Source organism: Simochromis diagramma, unplaced genomic scaffold (assembly GCF_900408965.1).
Source record: "Simochromis diagramma unplaced genomic scaffold, fSimDia1.1 OVJJ01000567.1, whole genome shotgun sequence".
Classification (NCBI taxonomy): Eukaryota; Metazoa; Chordata; class Actinopteri; order Cichliformes; family Cichlidae; genus Simochromis; species Simochromis diagramma.
This window is the reverse complement of record NW_024386973.1, coordinates 574,924-592,661: the sequence shown is the minus strand read 5'-3', so window position 1 is coordinate 592,661 and position 17,738 is coordinate 574,924. Positions and strand designations below refer to the sequence as shown.

Here is a 17,738-nt window from a genome sequence, read left to right as displayed (position 1 = left end):
AATAATTAATATCACAGATCGGCGGCTAACAGGGCCCAGCCTCCCTCTGAAGAGGTAAGAGCGCCGCTCCACACGAGGCTCATTGGGACAGGAAGTCCTGGACAAACACCACGCCTCAGACTCCGTCACACCTAATGTAGTTGCACAGGTGCATCACAGTGAACACCTGAGGCACAGCTGGGTGTGCATCACTGCAGACTAGATTAAAGCTCAGAGAAGATTCATGGAGGTGGTGAAGGAGCACATGCAGAGGGCTGGTGGGACAGAGGAGGATGCTGGGAGGTCAGAGTGTATGGCTGTACTGAAGCACACACCTGTTAATCAGTGCTGAGAAAAACAATAACCTCACAGCAGCCATATTGTTGGTCACATGACGTCGTTAATAAAAGGCTCCAACAGCACAAAGACGTCCAGAGGTCCAGTTCAGGGACCAGAGTTAGCTGAGGTTAAGCTAACACACACCTGTGTCACCGTCCACCTGTCAGTCAAAGAGGCCACGCCCCTAATACAATTATAAAAGATTCCACCCACAGAGAAACCGTTTGTGTGTGGGGCTGTAAACGTGTCTATTTTAACACGGGAGTCTGTGGGCACTGCCTCACTGCTGCCTCTGCTGGACGTTAGAGGACCTGCAGCGCCGTCTTATTCAGACGTCGATGCTCAGCCTGTTTTTCTTTTTCCTTTCAGCGAATGAAGGCAGAGGGAAAACCAAACAACAAGACTTTTATTACTTTATTCCAAATATTGACCTCCGTCCAGCAGAGCTACATGGATCGTGGATGCAGGTGGAGAGCAGAATGAATGATCGTAAGTTTGTCCAAAGAGTGATCAGTAAGGAGCGTGCTCAGTGATGTCATCGTCCTGCAGAGCGACTGTTCAGCAGCAGGCGTCCGGGGATTCGCTGAGATGGTTTATGTCAAACGTCCCATCCATGCTGGAGTCTACTCGGAGAGCTCAGGTTTCCCTCCAGTTTCATTAAACGAAACGCCGATCTCTCCTCAGCAGAAGTCGATTGTGCCGTGCTGCTGTTTCCAGCGCTCTGGTTAATGACAGCTGGCTCTGCATTGCAGCATTTCATCGCTGCATGTAGGAGTGAAAATGAGTGTCTGGATGTGAAAAACGCCGCGTTCACACCGAGGTATCACTACAGCGCAGACTCTACTTCAATGAGGGAAACGGCTTCAAAGCTGCTGAATCATTTTAGATTTATGGGATTTCAGGGAAACTTTCCAAAAGGACAAATCCCGAAGTGTTTCCCATTCTCAGAAAGACTTTCTCACCATCAAATACTGGAAAGAAATAGATGGAGAATACTCGGCCTGAGAGCTCAGCACAAATCATGCTGAACTTCTTGACCTAAAGATCTGGATCGACAGACAGCGTTAGCAGCTCCCATTTAGGATTTTTGAGGTGTTACAAGCACTCTGATTGGTTGAAATGTCAACATGTATCACTGTTATCTGATCTCTGATCAGGTCTAAGTCAGCGTTCTTCAGGAGTCCGTGAGGATCGTCACGTCAGAGGAACATTTAATAAACTTCCAAAAAGAGGAGTTGCTGCCATCAAGAGACGGCTAACAGGGGGATCGAACTAGGACACCTCCTGGGTAAGGTGTCCCGGGCATGTCCCACGGTGTGGAGGCCCCACAGGACGTGCTGTAGAGATTATATCCCTCATCTTGTTTGGGAACGTCAGCGGTTCCCCCTGGAAGGACGGGAGGAAGTGGATGTCAAGAGGAAGGCGTGGCCTGCTTAGACTTTCCCCCACGACCTGGATAAGAGGCAACTGATGGATGAACAGACTAAGAGACGGATGACACCATCAAATGTGGACTTTTATTGGTCCGCTATTGACAAGACAACACTAAGAGACAACTGGAGTAGGAGAGCTTCCAAGGTTGTTCAGCATTTTCCTTTTTGGGATCCCTCCTCACCCTGATGTTGAATGTTTGGTCCAAATAAAGCTGCAGCTGCAGTTTTCTTTGAGCCACATCTGGTCTGCCTCACCCACAGATACACAGGCCAGAGGCCAGCTGGTGGCATCTGGGCTACACATAACGTGGACCACGTCTCATGTTGATCAAGAAACACATTGATTGAGAAATAAGTGCCAGAAGTATTCCAGATGAGTCTGCCACCCAAGCGTGGAAGTGTTTGTCCGTGGTGTGGGATAATCAGGAGTGCGTGTGCTTATTCACACGTCTCACCGAGAGCTGCAGCCAAATGATAAAACTGTCACCGCTCAACAAACACAACGCTCAAATAATCTGCATAAATATCGACAAAGAGAAGCAGAGACGCAACGAAGGAGGTGAGAAAGAGGTTTTTCTTCCTGGGATCAGATAAAAATTACTTTCATGACGTCAGTGCAGGTTTGTATCACACGTGCACTCTGCAGACGTTACTTACAGAGACGTGAAACACACCTTCATGACGTCAGAGGAAACTAGTAATGGATTCGTTGAAACGAGGAAGATGCTTTTCAAATGCGTCTCTGTGGGAGGAAGTCCCGATGAGGTCTGAATCTGTAAGCACGATGGTCAGCTGACAGCCAGCGTGACCTAATGTAAAGCTGTGACTCATTTATGATTCACGAGCTCTAATGGTTTCGTGGCACTTTACTTGTTAGTGACATTTGCTTAAAAGCATCATCCATATAACGTTATGGCCATCAGCACGTTAAATGCATCATCAGTGTCTGATTCACAGATTATTCACGGTGATTTATCTCTGCAGTCTGCCTCGCTGTAATGACCAACCAATCGGCTTCTGTGTTCCAGCGGACATTATTAATAACCAGTCGGGTCTGTTGTTTGTCTGTGCGAAACACCTGGGCCCTCGTCTACTTCCTGTTTTTCCTGGGTTGAACAGTGCCAGTGAAGTAAATCTTTAATGATGAGACTCTTTCCTGGACCAACACGTCAAAATCCACAAGCAGAAAAAACACTTTTGTTCCCCCGACCTTCAACTCAGACCAGAACCCAGCAGCTTCTGGGAGAACTGGAAGGACATGGAACGATTACGTGACAACCTAAAACTCACTGACTGAAAACCACTGACAGCGAAACATCTCCACGTGTTCAACTTCCTGCAAACAACATCCACGCTGGTTGGCAGGTGGGCGGTGCTATGTGGAACCAGAGAGTCTGAGCAGCCATTCGACCCCGGGGTCAGCGGCGCAAACATCACGTATTCAGCTGTATTGTTAGTTACACATGGATGGCGAGGAAGTAAAAAACTTTCTGTTTTTCATGTTTTTTTCGACTTCCTGTAATGAGTGACATCACTTCCCAGTTACCTGAGGGAACTGGAACGTGGAGAGGTCAGAGGTTACTGACTGCTGTCGTTCTACTTTCATACTGTGGCTGTTTAGCTGTAGAGGGTTACAGTGTGACGACTCTGTCCTACCATCACTCCATGCTTCACCAGCAGAGATGGGCAGTAATGTTTTACTGTAATCTGATTACGTTTTTCAAGTAATGAGTAATGTAAGGGATTACTATTGCAAAAAAGTAATTAGATTACTGTTATTTTCCCGTAAACACGCTGCGTTACTAAACCGTGATTTTGTGAGAGTGTCCCATGAGTGACATAAGCGTGCGATGTCCGCGGTAACAGACGTTTGCAGCGATGGAGAGAGTGTGACCATGCAGCGTTTAAAGCGTGGAAGTACTCGCATTACTTTGATTCTGTAAAAAGTGACAAAAACATTAGTGTCCGCTGTTCACTCTGCGTGAGAAGAAAACGAGCACGCTGCCACGGGAAACCCCCGGATCCCCCCACTGACATGACCGCTGTGGGCAAACCTCCACCCGCCCCACTGCTGCTGCTGAGTCTTTGAGTTTTACTGGCATCGATTTGACAGCGTCAAAACACAAAACATGATTTTGTTTGATCTGCTGGAATCTGCAGAAAATGGGTTTAAATGTTAAACAATTTCTTCAAGTCAAAGATAATTTCACTTTTGATGCAATGTGCAAAACTACTAAAACTCTTTTTTAAAACAGACTTTTTATCTAATTCATATGATGCAGAAAAACAGAACTGGGCTGAAAGGTCTGTGGCTTTATTACGTATTCAGGTTGTGTGTCATGTATTTAAAAAGAAAGTAACTAAGTATTAAAGTAACTAATTACTTTTTTGTAGTAACTTGACCAACACTGTTCACCAGCCTGTGCTGACACTTTACTGGAAGTTTTCACAGATCTGTTACTACTTACTGGGTCACTACCAGTCTAACCTGATCTTCACACGTCACCTTGACGACTTGTTGCTTGGTCCGGTTGCTAGGTAACCCTCTCATGTTTTTACTACCAGGTGAATCAGCCTGCCCTGGAGCCTCGTGTTTTATCGCCTGTAGTCTAAATAAAAAACAACAACTTGAGGAACCGTTCCAGCCGAGTCTTTCTTACATAATAAAAGCTTCGTATGTGATTTGGCAGATACGACCCTCTCAGGGATTTCCGTCTCCTCCGGTCTCAGACTCAGGATCTTGTGTGTTGGGTGGATGTGTTAATCACCACACTGGATCCAGAGCCAGGAAGAAATATTCCCTGCATCCTGGATCGATGGCTGGAGGATTCCCTCGTCCTGCCGAGGTGAAACTGACTGTTTAAGCCTCAGCCTTCTCTTAGTGACCCATCAGGAGCACCACGATGTTAAATATTTCACAACAATCGGATGAAACGAGCACAGATATGCAGGAGGAACCTTTAGGAGTTAATGAAAAATAGACGCAGGGATTAAACTCAGGGTGTGCGAGGCGGTAATTACGATACAAACGAGTATGAAACCGTCCTGAGGGGAGCTCGTCTGTTGGGGTCTTTAGACTCAGCGTGAGCCGAAGCACCTCTGCTGAAGGGTCGGAGCGCTCACACCTGCTGCTCTTAGCTTCATCACCTGGTCTGAGCTTCCTGTGAACAGCTTCATTGTTTCTCAGTCTTTCCACAGTGTAGTGGGTGTTGTTCTGACCCCCCGCGCTGCACAGCGGGACGCGTTTTATCGTCAGCATGGAATAACTCTGCCTCCCTGAACGCCTCTTTGCTCTGCAGCACAGCCTCTAATAAAGTGCTCCTGTTGTTTTGGGGTCAACACTCGTACGCACCTTCAGCCTGTCACAGTCCGAAGCTGCTGCGTCTTCCATGCTTTGTTTCAGGTGAGCAGGAAAAGCAGGAAGTGACCGGACCGCAGCTACAGACGCCAACCTGGGAATAAACTCTGACAGTTACAGCGAGTCGTGATGGGATATTAAGACTTTCAGGAGGTCGTTATTAGAAAGCAGTTAATGAAGTCTTCAGGGTAGTTAAGCAGCAGGATCAATGATGCTTCGTTACGCAGCAGACATCACCTCTGCAGACGAGGATCCGCAGCATCAGTCAGACCGTCTCTTACAAAGATCAACGATTCATTACTGACTGATCATTACGTCGTTTTCAAACATGTGACTCAGTTAGTTTGATCACTGCAAACACGCACTGCAATTACTCGAAGCTGATGTCTTTAAATATACAGCTTATCTGCATGATTTAATCTGAAGGTGGAGCTGGATTTGTTTTCACAGAGAAAACCTCAAACAACAAAAACCGGGTCCGTCCTCTTGCTGGTCACATGGTTCATCCAAACGAGCGAGGTCACAACTTTGAATTTAACACCGTTGGATCTTTCAGCTCAACAAGTCGCCAGAAAAATGACATTTTTTTACTGGGTGACCAAATCCAGCCAATGAGAGGGCAGCGAGTCCAAACTGACTGAAACACTGAAGCATTTCTGTCGATGTTCGGCGAGCATTCAGTCCGATCCAACAAACAGCACCACCGATCACAGACGCTCTCTCTAGAACCAGACGACTCTGAACAGGGTCACTGGTTTCGGCATTTTGAAGCCTCAGTGTTGGGACCACTGGGTTGTTTCTGACGTGACCATATTTGGAGAAAGCGGAGGAAGCTAAAGAAAGCTAACGACGCCTCGTTAGCTTGTTTTGAAAGCATCTACAGAGCGTGAAGGTAAAAACCACAGACACACCTGCTGATCAGAGCTCAGTAATCCTACAGTTTCACTGTGGACCACGACTCTCGCTCCGTTACTACAGTAACCTCACAGCGGCCATGTTATTGGTCAGAGAGCAGGTTTGTTAGTATCATCAGAAACTGCTTCACATCCTCGAGCTCCACCATCAGAGTGGGTGTGGATGCAGACTGAGTGGAGCCTCCACGGTGAGCTTCGAGGGGGCGTCTGAACGTGGAGTCGGAGGATATTCGTCTGCTGCTGAGCAGCTGCTGCAGCCGTGAGTTGATCACGGCAGAGAGTTTGAGTCTAAGGCCTGTAGCCGCTCATATCCTGATTCCAGGTATCGATCACCTGCTTCCCTTCCTCCTCCTCTTCCTCCCAGCTCGCTCACTTCATGCCTCCCTCTTCATTTCAGCCCTGCACCCCTTCAGAGGCCGGCCCAGCAATTAACTAACTCTAATTACTTTAAGCTTGTTATTGAGCTTGTTAACACGCATTAATTAAGCCCAAACAAAAAAAGGCGGCGTGTGGAAAAATAAATCCTCTCCACGCATCGTTTATTCATTTGCTCCTGAGCGCTATTACCTCATCACGCCTGCTGAGAAACGACCAGGAAGAGCTCCTCGCTGCGGCTGGTCAGAGTCTGCAGGTGAAGGAGCGCCCAGGTGTCTGAGCTGAGCCCTCAGAGCTGCTGCTGACGCGCTCACCTGTGCAGGTACCGCTCGTGTATTTGTTCTGAATCTCTCCTCTTTCTAATCGCCTGCACTTCCTGTTTGTTCTGCTCTCCAGTCTTTGTTTGCGTTCTTTGAGCTCGTTGTGTGTTTTTACTAATTTGTTTGCTGATCGTTCCGAAGCTTCAGCCCTGAAAACATCCCAGACCCACAGAAACAAGTCGCAATGTTTTTATTTCACATTCCTTGTTTACTTTGTTCTGGTTGGACGGTTTTGTTTGTTTGTTTACTGGAATATTTAAATATATTATTTTTGTGCCTTTATGGTCGTCGTTTATTCGTGGTTTCTGTTGTTGGTTTATTAGGTTGTTTGTTTGTGGTTGTTGTTGTTTGTTTGCGTGTTTTCTTTGAAGCTCGTCATCAGCTGACAGAGACGTGAAGGTCGTGGCTGACAGGATGACGTGGTCATGTGACCTGTGGTCTAATGTCTGTGAGGCGATGAAGAGCGTCGCTGCGTGACAGGATCATGGAGCCGTTGAAGGTTTTCTTCCTGGTTTGTAAATATTAAAGCCGCGTTACGTATTCCTAATTTAAACGCAGGTGTGATTAAATCGAGCTCGCGAGGCTTTTCCGTGTGTCGGAGCTCTCTGGACGAAGATGAAGACGTCCTGAGCCTCACAGGTGTGTTAAGGTGGAAACATGAAGTCAAACAGCGCGAGCGGACACATCATTAAGCTCCTCTCGGCTTCATCCGAGCTCTTTCTCCTGTCACACGGAGGAGAAGCTACATCCGTGACCTTCCTCTTCCTCTGAACCTGACAGTGAACATGTTCCTCCTCCCAGGCCTGACCGCTGCAGGCGGACGTGCCAAACAGAAATGAGCCGAAAAGGTGAAACAGCGATTCACCCGAGCGGGATTTACTGTTCCTGTTCATCCACCTGCTGCTGCTGAGGAAGCGTCCGGCTCCCAGACTCCCGATGATTCGATCCCGCCACACGCACCCACATTACAAAATCAACAAATGACTCGACACGTCAGAGACGTCCGGAGTGGCGCCCACACCGGGAGTAAAGCCGGCGTGAAGACGTCCACGAGAGCTGAGCGAATCGTGCCGCTCTCCCCGTCTGCCTCGTTATGTTTTATCTCATAAAAAGAGGAAGTTTGTATAAAAAGACATTCAGGCTGATGTGAAATGTCTCCATCTGGGTGCTTAATGGTTTTACTGGTGCGGCGGGCTTTCACAGCCGTCCTTACAGCAAGGTAAACGGCCAGAGGCAAACAGGCAGCGCAGTTAATGGGCTCATTACAAGCTGCAACAGCCAAGGTGTGAATACTTTAACGTCAGCGACCTTCACTCAAACCGAAGCCCTCAGGACGGAGAGACGAGGAGACGAGCAGCGAGGAGGGAGGAAACCGAGGACGGCTTCAGCCCCCACACTGCAGGACCTGATCTGTGAGGTCACGAGGTCACGAGTCTGTGGACTCTGACATGTCTGAGAAACCTGATATCATAAAGAGAGTAACTACTTAAAAGGCACCAAGCGAAGAGCTTAGGCTGAGGATGAGCTTCAGAGCACGAAGCTAACGAAGCTAACGAAGCTAACAAAGCTAACGAAGCTAATGCTGGAGCACCTGCAGTTCCTCTGACGTCCAGCAGAGGCAGCGGTGAGTCAGTCCCCATAGACTCCCATGTTAAAACTTTACAAACATGCCTTCATCTCTTTTATGCGTTACCATTAACCTCACCCTCGTCCCAGAGCTGGTTCTGCTGAAGGTTTCTTCCTGCTAAAAGGGAGTTTTTCCTTCCCACAGTCGCCGAGCACTCGCCTGATTGGTGGTTTTCTCTGTATTAACATAGAGTCTTTAATATAAAGTGACTGCTGTTTGATCTATGTCCATAAATGACTCTGAATTTAACTGAATTTGAAAGATATTCAACAGTAAACCTGTGCAAGCTTCAGATTGCAGCACCACATACTGAAGTACAGACTTGTTCCTGAAAGGATGCTCCGCCTCAGCCTGCTCTGAGTTTCGGTTACACTAACCGTATATTCTCTGGACCAATCAGCCGGCGTTCCCACGTTATGCTTCCTCATCAGCAGACTACAGCAGAGGGAACGCGCTCACGATCACTGAGGTTTAAACCGTCTCGTTTAAAGCCGCAGGGTTGATAAATAAATCACGTACGAGCACGTGTGTGCGAGGTGTGTTTCAGGTGTTTTCTCACAGGACCAGGAGTTCGACCTCCAGCTGATTTTTCCCAGCAGCCTCTCTGATTCTCACACATGGATGCGTACAGTAATTGTACTTTACGGTATCCATGGGTCTGGTATGTCTCGTTACTCTCGCTCTCTGACACGAGTGTATCTGCCGTCACCGTGGAGACTCAAAGAGAAAACATGGCAGCTCCTCTCCGTCTAAACAAAGACGCTTAGACTTCAAATTAACCTGCAGCGGCGAAACGTGGGTGACGGCGGCACGCGTGAACGCTGTGTGAAGCTGGGGGAGTCGTCGACCTCAGACGTTACAGCGGCGGCTCCGGCAGCCACGGCGAGGACGAGAGGTCCAGAGTCAATCGAGGGACATGTGATAAAACACATGATTTCACTGATGTGACAGGAAACGCGGCGGCGATGTCTTTGTGTTTGAGACACTAAACATTTCCATCTGTCGCCGCGGGGACGAGTTTATCAGGACGTCTGCAGAAGTTTTGACAGGAAACAGAAACAAAGGAGACCAAAAGGTTTATGGGGACGGCCTCGTTTGGCCCGCAGGCCACAGCTTTACTGAAAATGACACGGGACGCTCAAACGATGTGAAACATCCGGATGATGTTTCACATCTGCATCACAGAAAGAGACGTGTTGGAAACTGCAGCAGCTCAGAGAGAAAGACGGTGGAAAGTTTAACCTCCGTTAAGTTTGAAGGATGAATAAAGCCCAGATCAGCTGCTGCATGTCTCAGACCACAGCTGAATCAGAGGTCAGAGGTCAACGAGCCGCAGAAAGCATGGCCGTCTATCTGAAGCTGATGAACTGCAGAGCAGAGACTCGTGCAGCTGGAAGCAGAACGCCGCTCAGACGTGACTCACGGCCGTGTTTGCAGTGTTTTAAGGTGGATTTGTCCCGCGGCGCTCCAGCATGTCACGTCGTGTTGTTCTAGCAGCGTTTCTATGGCATCAGCATGATCCGCGTCCAATACGACAGGATGGCGCTTACCGAGCCAAACACAGAGAGACGGCAGGTTCAGACAAACAAGCGCAGTCTGCTCGCCGGGCGGCGCTGCGAGAAAAGTTTGGAGGTAACTGATCTCTGCATCGATCCTCAAACGTGGCCTGAGCTTCATCACAGTCACAACTACAGCCGGACACACGCTGCACGTTACTCACGGCGCCATCGCTCACAGGGCTGCATATCAGATCCCCTCATAAATGCAAACGACGTCCTCTTCAGTTATGCTTTTTCACCTTTACTGAGAGACTCTGAGCTCCTCCACAGACACAACCTGTGTCTCTGTTACCCCGAACGTTACAGCAAACAGACTCACAGGAGTGTTAGCGCCTAGCTTCCAGTTGTTCTTTTTGTTTCAGGTGTTTACGCTGTGTGAGGTGGTTTCCAGGGTTACAAAGTGTGGTCACTGACAGAGACGCAGCAGCAGGAGGCCTCGTCCACGGTAACACGAGCCGTGCATGCAGAAACCACCTGATGAGGTCTTTATTCAGGTGTTCACATTTACACCACGGAGGTTAGCTACAGATCACCTGGATGTTCCTACAGACGTCTCCAGGCTGCGACCTGATGGGAAACAGCTCGTCACCTGCAGCCGAGCTGGATGCCGGGAAGCACGGAGGAAGCAGCGTCCGTCCACCTGTGAGAGTCTGAGCTCGTCACGGGTTCTGTGTTCACCTTCAAATGATCCACAGCTCCATCTTTATTCAACACGTGGTGAGCATGCTCACTGAGCATGCTCAGCGAAGACTACACCTGTTTGTCGATGTCAGTGCCTGTAAATGTGATGAAAGGCCCGGCTGCACGCTATGAATGAAGCCAAGTCCAATTCACAAACTTTTCCTTACACATGTATTACACACAGTACTGTAGGAGATGTAGTATTAGCCTGTATAAACCCTGTCTGAGTCACACACACACACACACACACACACACACACACACACACACAGGCCTTTTTTCTCATCTCATTATTTTCATTACATCTCTCTCCTGCCGCCCACCACATACCAGAGCCGACATCAAACGCAGCTGAAGAAGACCCCTCCATTAGAGACGCCAACCTGAGAAACCACAAACACTCTGCAACACACGGCTCATTAAACAAACGTGTGTGTGTGTGTGTGTGTGTGTGTGTGTGTGTGTGTGTGTGTGTAACAAAACATGAATCTCACATTGTGGGGACCTGCCTCTCTTATGGGGACCAAAACAAAGCAAGCTATCTTGTAACATCCTCTGAAGTGACAGAAACAACTCTGTGTGTGTGTATGTGTATGTGTGTGTGTGTGTGTGTGTGTGTGTGTGTGTGTGTGTGTGCATGTCTTCATATCGTTGTGGGAACCAAATTTGGAAGTTTACTGTACCTGTGGGGACCAACAGCCCGTCCTCACGAGTTTGAAGACATTTTTGAGACTCAAAGTGTGGTTTCAGTGTCATAGTACAGTTGGGTTATGGTCAGGGTAAGGGGCATTGTGTTAAATAGATGTCCCCACAAGACATGAATACCCAACGTGTGTGTGTGTGTGTGTGTTTCTGCTGCCAGACGACTGTCTAAACATTTAACACATTCAGTATCCAAAGCAGTGAAGAAGCAGACTCGTCGCTCGCGTCTCAGATTTTGTTAACGGGACACAAAAACGACAGAAACTATGGATCCAACACAAGCTAGCACACAGACGTGAGACCCAACCGTGGCCACAAGGTGGCAGTAATCTAAAGGACAGATGCAAACAGCTGGATGCACTGAATAAGAGTTATTACGACACATATCGCACATTCCCCAGCAGAGCTTTGAGTCTAACCACATCTGTGCCCATCAGTGCTGACGTAGGCGGAGTCACCTTTCCTGACTGCTTCAATACAACGATGTCGTTTAACAAACACTCAGAGGATCTCTCTTCCTTCTTCCTGCAGTCTCACGGTGTCCAAGCCGACCGTGAACTCTCTGGTTTCTAAATCGTTCCCCGGTGCCTCACTGCGTGGTGAGACAGGCCACCACTCTACAGAACACCTGTATTTACAGGTGAAGGCTCACACATGCTGTTCAGATGCCACGCAGAGAGGAAGTGATTGTTTCTGCTGCTATCATCTCAAACATTACTTAAAACATGACCAGAGCAGCAGCGCCGCCCCCTTCAGTTAGCTCGATGTAAAGCTCCACGCTGTGCACGATCACAGTCACATCCTGGTGTTTGAACACTGGACTGGAGAGGATAATGAAGGCAGACCTGCCCACGGCCTTTCTGACTCTATCAGGGGAATCATTTACAAAGTAAATAAGACCTGAATCGAGCCAGCGAGCCCATAAAGTGCTCACTGAGCTCACAGATCAGCAGCAGGCTTGTTTTCTAACAGACGTCCTGCTGGCCATTAGAAAGAAGCAGCTGTGTCCAGTTTTAATGTGCAACGTATGATCAGCAAACCTCAGTATGTCCTCACACAGGTAGTGTACCTGTGTTCACATAAACACAGGTGTGTGTTCACGAGCTCTTTGTGTGTCTGCCGTTAATGTGGAAAGTGTGACGATGGAAAAATGTACAAGAAGTTTCAAGAAGAAAATGAATCCAGAGCAGGAGGCTGCGAGGACAGATGTTAGAGTCCACACACACACACGTAACCTGAAACGTGTGTGTGTGTGTGTGTGTGTGTGTGTGTGTGTGTGTGTGTGAGATCTGTCACATGACGGACAGCCTGTTCTGGCGATAGCTGGGCTGACACCAGCTGTGCATCCTTTACCCTGCAACACACACACACACACACACACGTTGGGTATTCATGTCTTATGGGGACATCTAACTGACATAATTCTTTCCCAGCTCCTTACCCTAATCCTAACCTGACAGTAACCCTGACACTAAAACCACATTTTGAGTCTCAAAAATACCTTCATACTTGTGGGGATGGGATTTTGTCCCCATAAGGCTGTCGGTCCCTACAAATATAGTAAAGTTTCATATTTGGTCCCCACACCGATATGAATGCTAACACACACACACACACACACACACACACACACACACACACACACTGCTGAGTCAGGTGGTACAAAGTCTGATGAAGGAAGTGTGGTGAAGTGCACAGATGGTGCCCCCCCCACACACACACACACACTCTAACCATGGCAACAGGCAAACATAGACGCGACTTCACATGTGCCATCCATCAGTGTGTCATGTGTGATGATGAAGGTGTAGGGCTAAAGAAAGACGATGATGAGGTGATGCAAGGTGTGGTGGCGATGATGCTAAAAATGGGGATAATGGCGGCGCAGCCTGGAGCTGGTGATGAGGATGATGATGGAGAACGGTCATGATGATGAAGACGAGCAGTCGGAGAGGACAGAACAGCAGATGCGGCGAGATTCATTCATCCCAACTGCTCTGCACTGAATAATGACCGGCGGACGGAGCGGCCTACACACAAGCTGACGGAGCTGAGTGTGCGTCCGTTGGATCATCGTGGGTTAGCTGCCAAACGGCGAGTCACCAGATAAAAATGGACGCGTGTGATGTGTCACGCCGGACAGACCGAAGCAAAGACTTTGTTACTCGTGTTGTTATTTCAGGAGAAAATCACACTCCTACGTCTCTGCTAGCAACAAAACACATGCACGAGTCTTCGCCACCGCGGCTTCCTGTGCGCAGGTTGCACACCTGCTCGGCTCTTCCTCACTTCCTATCAGATATTTCCTGCTGCAGTGGTGGATGATGATGTCAGTTCATGAAATGATTATTGCCAGTAGGTGGCGCTGTGAGATGCAGTCATGTTTATGGTTGCACTGACAGTTACCACTTATACAGGTGAGAGGGTGGAGCCATCAGGTAGCATCACAGACAGATACCTGCGACTAAGTAAAATCCAGAGCTGGAGCTTCGCCTTTGTGGATGCTCTGTTGCTACAGTAACCACACAGCAGCCTTATTATTGGTCCAAAAGGCTCCAACAGCACAAACACGGTGCAGAGGTCCAGTTCAGGTGAAGCTAGCAGACAGCTAGCAGCTACAACCACCTGTCAGTCACAGAGGCCACGCCTCTAACAATGCAAACTTTAAGCCTTAATATGATTTAAACAGGTGAGTCAATAAAGAAGTTCTCCATCATGGATGGATGGAGGTGGTTTTTCCATCTTCTTCACATGTCTAAATCAGCCTGGTGGCATCAGACCACCTTTCCCCACGTTCCCCAGAGATCCCACGGCACTCCGAGGACAGGTGAGACGTATAATCTCCTCAGTGAGCTCCGAGTCCATCCCGGGCTCTGCTGGAAGTTGGCCATCAATGAAAAACCTGATCAGACACATAAATCATCTCTGACACGAGACAGAAGGAGAAGATTCAGATCAGCTAGAGGGAGATGACGTTCCTCACCTGCTCAAAGCTGGAAAACAGGACCTGGAAGGGAAGTGTGTGGTCCCGGGCCTGGAGCCACGGGGCTCGCCGGCACTCCCTGAGTGGGTCTGCTGCCCTGTGGGGTCACTGTCCGTGGAGTTGGGCACAGGGGTCGGGTCCATGTGAGCCGGTTTTACAGGCAACGACTGGTTTGTGTTTTTAACTTGACAAAGTTGAAGCTGCTGCCCTCACAGGTGGTGGAGTACCAAAGCTCCTCCGTCAGTTCTCACCATGTTAGTGTGCTATAATCTCTGCCCTCTCAGGCCTCAGACACCATCTTATCGACTCTGTTAGCCTGTCTCCACTCGTCCCTCACGCCTGCATGTAATAACTCAGAGCCCTGTGACTGGAGGAGCAGGTTGACAGCAGAGATGTTCTGCAGACCTGCAAACACAAGCGAGCGTGCCGGAAAGCAGCAGAGGCTTCCCAGGACAAGCCTCACAGACGGCGGTGAGGACACTAAAGCTCCGACAAACATCCAGGGAGTCTGCAGAGTCTCTGCACGGCAGCGTCGGGGATTTGTCCCGTGGTGATGATGTCACAGGAGGATCTGACACGCATCTGCCGGCTTTGAGCGAAGGAGCTGCAGGATGAAGGTCGGCTCTGCGGGAGCTCAGTCGGCTCCGTGAAAGCAATAAAACCCGACTCAGCGTCAGCGCCCGAGATCTCCGACACACATCAGAGCAAAAGGCTTTGTTTGACTTCAGTGATTTGTTTTAATAAAGAAGGCGTCACTTTTTATTACATTTATAATGCTGCTTTGGCAGGTGGAGAGATTACGCCAGCGCACTTCATCCTGTTATTACAGCACATTTTACACTTTTCCTGCACTGCCGTTAGAGGGAATCCCACATTTATCCGACAGCTGCAGCGTCGGCTTCAGTCGTGTTACGCTCGCACATCTGTACGAGTTAGCGGGACGGCGTCCTCTCAGCGTGCAGCTCTAAAGTTTTACACACGTGTGAAGGCTGCTCATAGACTGCAGCACAGTGAAATAAGTCAGGATTAGGGACAAGTCAAGACACAGGAAATCAAAGGCTTGGACAGGAGGACGGGGAGGAATAAACGAGAACAAACGGCAAGATTAGATTTATGAGGAATTTTTGAGGAAACAAAAGTGTCAGAGGAACTGCAAAGTTTAAAATCGCAAATTTAAAAGTAGAAAGAAACTCCACTAAACGCCACCTGTATGAGGAAAAAACAACAGAAAGGCAAAAGAAGAAGCTGGAAAGTCTACGGTCACACTTTGACAACACTTCACCCAAAGAAAGGGTTTCTTTAAATAATATTTGATAGTTTAAACCTGCCCTGGGAAGTTGTCTTCTTTAAATTTGTAAACGTTTTTCTTTTACTGTCATTTGCTGACACTGGGTTGTAAATCCTCCTGTCTGTTTCACCTTTAGTGACGCTAACAGTGCTGCTCCAACATTATAATCATGTTTGACCAGGATCCACTGACCAATCACGCTGTGGTGAAGTCATAACTTCACTGTTAATTTATACAATATAATTAATATTATGAATTGAGTTCCTGTTAACCAAACTTAGCTTACTCATGTTTGCTAGTGATGGTTTTTAAAAGCATTAGCATTAGCCAAAAACTTAGCTAACTGTATGTTCAGACAACGTGATTGGTCAGCTGATCCTGGACCAACATTATCCGGTCTTTAAGTGATGAGGTATGAATCCTGCTTCTGGGTCCAAACTACTCTGAGTTCATTTTAAAGCTCCGTTTTTAAACCCTTATGATGTAGCTCCAGCCCATGCAGCAGTATATGAATGACTAACCTCGTATTGTGGATGGATTATCTCAGTTGTTCTCCTGGCTGAAGTTTGGTCCGTTTACAGCATCCTGCCATGCGATTGCATTTGTCTCTAACCATCGGGAACCCTCACGTTAACTTAAAAAAGTTAGTGTTCATCCTCCAGCTTCACTGTGTTTATGTTATGCTAACACAGCTGTGCCGCTAGCCACCACGTAGCACATCATTATATACCAGCTAGCCCAACTTCTGTATCCCTGCAAACGTCACTGCTGTTTAGTTTTCTGTCTTCATTTAGTTTGGAAGTGACAGCAGAGCTGTGAATTTGAATTTTTTCAGAAATCTCTCAGTCAGAACATGTTATATCATGTTTAGGTGGAAACTAGCGAGCTAACTTCTTGCTAACTTCCTGCTAACTTCTAACTCCGTTAAATGTAATAAATTCTGTTTTCATGGATGCCTGGATGTTAAACTTCATTGTTACACCTGGTAAAGCAGCAACACTGATGATTTTATTAAAGATGAATTTAGACCGTTTTTAACTCTCAGTGATGCCGCAGTGTTCGTCTGACTTTGGGACCTGCAGCAGAGTTTGGACCTGGAAACAGCTGCTGACATCAGACTTAAAAACCGGATTATGATGATTTTCAGAATGGATAAAAAAAAGCCGGAACAACTGACAGCGATCCTGCTGTGATCCAAAGCTTGCTGCATACCTAAAGCTCTTGGTCAGATTTCTGATCCTGGATTTGTTTCTTTCAGAAAAACAAAACAAAATTTAAATTTCTGCACCAAAAATATATTTTGGCCTCAGAAAAAAGACAAACTGTTTGGCTCCTGTCTGTGGCTCAGACAAACAGACGAGGGGACCGACCACCGTCGCACTATTTTTAGGGATCTCGTGGTTAATTTGCCGCCAGCAGGCTCCACGTTAGCCGTCCTCGCTGATTAAAGTCGACCTCATTCTGAACAGACACGGAGCCGCGATCTGAAAAGCGAGCACAGGCACGTTTTTGGTGTGAATGAAATTAAACCCTTCACCGTGACATGTGATCTATTTTTATCTGCAGGGGTATTTTTAGCAGCAGCGGGGCTGGATCTCTGCAGAGCTCACTTACACTGCTTCAATATTTAAGAGTCAGGACGAGGCTGCTCATCCAGAAAACAGGCTGCCTCTCACACACACACGCGCGTGCATTAAACATCAAGCTAACACAGAAAACACACGCTAACGGCATGCCGTCGAGGTAAGAAGGAGTCTGTGCGTCTACAGCTCAGCCTTCACATCGCTGCAAATACTCGATTTCCTGCATTTTATCGGCTTTTCTTCATGTGGTCATCTGTTTCCAATTATAATAAAGTTACCAGGATAACATTAAGATTATTCCGTACAATGCAAAGCTACTGTAGTAGAATATGATAGATGTATTAAAAAAGTAATTAGTTTGCGCTAACTAGGTGAAGAGCAAACTCTCAGGTAATTCACAGGTAACTGAGGGGAGGGGACTAAACCAGAGTGATCTCTGTTCACGGTTCTGTTTCACAGATCCACACGCCAAACCTTAACCTGTTTGCCTCTCCAGCACATGGTATCAACTGGATTGGTCATTTCTTTCAAGGTCACACAGTGTTGGGAGATGACGATTAGCTTCACAAGGAGATTCAAAGTGAAGGATAAATACAG

General features: G+C 47.7%; 1 protein-coding gene and 1 long non-coding RNA gene across 6 annotated transcripts in view; both read right to left on the bottom strand.

The window, feature by feature from the left end:
• The window catches only part of fars2 (phenylalanyl-tRNA synthetase 2, mitochondrial), a 129,372-nt gene that overhangs the window by 65,614 nt on the left and 46,020 nt on the right, over positions 1-17,738 (bottom strand). The window lies entirely within an intron of this gene.
• On the bottom strand, positions 739-16,142 carry LOC120738317. The gene is made up of 2 exons (XR_005696939.1): positions 6,170-16,142; positions 739-5,970 (listed from the first exon to the last, which is right to left on the bottom strand). It is a non-coding gene; the product is annotated as an uncharacterized LOC120738317 (long non-coding RNA).